Here is a 1,499-nt window from a genome sequence, read left to right as displayed (position 1 = left end):
ACTTCAACAAACAAAGACGTTTCTTAGTCTATTTTTTGAAAAAAAAAAAAAAAAAAAAAAAAAAAAAAAAAAATTTTGCGATATGAGATTTCATCTCAACGATACATATCGTGACGTTTTACTATCGCGAAATTTCGTGGGACGATATATTGTGACACCCCTAGTGTTAAATGTAGCGGCTTAGCCAGAGTGAGGTTCCTGTTATCCTATGAAGCTAGATGACCCAGGGGTGGCCAAACTTTTTTGGTTGTAGGCCGCATACAGAAAAATATAAGGAGTCACCTGTTTAGAATGAAAGTGGGGGGGAAATTTGACCAGGAAACCCTTGTGCCATAAAATCTTTAATTTCCACCTAAATAAATATATGACACATAGTTTATTGATGTGCTCACCTATTACAATGGGTATTTCTGTATGTTTTCAAATCTTTTCCTGTGCCAACAGGTTAAGACAGAGATCATTTCACCAACATTCAGTATTAAAAATGTAAAAAAAACACACACACACACACACATTTATAGACTAGGTCAGGATACTCAAGTAACCCATTTTCAATGGTTTTACATTAAAAAAAAATTGAAATGGGAAAAAAGTTTTTTCTTTTTCTGTTTTTTTTTCCTCGTTTCAAGCTTTAAAATGGGCAAATGAAAAAAAAAAAAGAAGCTTCATCAGACTTTTTCTTTTTTTTTTGCTAAATTCATGGCGGGCCACTTAAAAACGGGCAGCGGGCCGCAGTTGGCCCGCGGGCCGTAGTTTGGCCACCCCTGATGAAGTCATCTATTGCATTGGGACCAATCATATCATGCTAGCTTGTCAGGAAGGTTAAATAACGCTGCAAAGTTAGGCAAAATTTTGGCGACGGAAAAACCAGAGGTCCCTCGATCTCTGACCACAAGATAATTGAATGAACATGGGTTCTATGGGTACCCACGAGCCACAATAAATATTTTTTTTATTTTTAATGTTTTGATAAGTAATGGTGAGTTTTGTTTTGTTTTGTTTGTTTGTTTGCTTGTTTGTTTGTTTGTTTGCTTGTGGCTGGGCCCAAGAAAGCTTTCCCCTTTCCCTCATGGGCAGCCCTATTTCTTCCAAATGGCTTCAGCACCACGGACAGCTCCCCACTGGATAACACTCCACCAAAGCCCTGAAACAAGGTGTGATCTGGGTGACATGAGAAAGTGATTCTCAAAGTGGGGTCCACGGCGCGTTAGGGGTCCTGTGAGTGCAGGCAAGGCCATGGAGATGTATGTGCAGTATTCCCAGGTCTAACGCGCCATATGAACCACACCAGGTGAGTCAGATCAGACACCGATACCTACACTATACAATATAGATGGTGGCGCAGTGTCACTGTGCCAAGTTACCTCATAAAGATTACATCCACCACAACCACTATCTTCAGCAGCTGCTCCGGGAATGGAAAGGGAAAATAAAGTAAAGGTAAAGTCCCACTGATTGTCACACAATGTGTGAAATTTGTTCTCCGCATTTGACCCATC

The sequence above is a fragment of the Poromitra crassiceps genome (assembly GCF_964638095.1).
Source record: "Poromitra crassiceps genome assembly, chromosome: 8".
NCBI classification, from domain to species: domain Eukaryota; kingdom Metazoa; phylum Chordata; class Actinopteri; order Beryciformes; family Melamphaidae; genus Poromitra; species Poromitra crassiceps.
Note: the sequence above shows the minus strand (reverse complement) of the source record.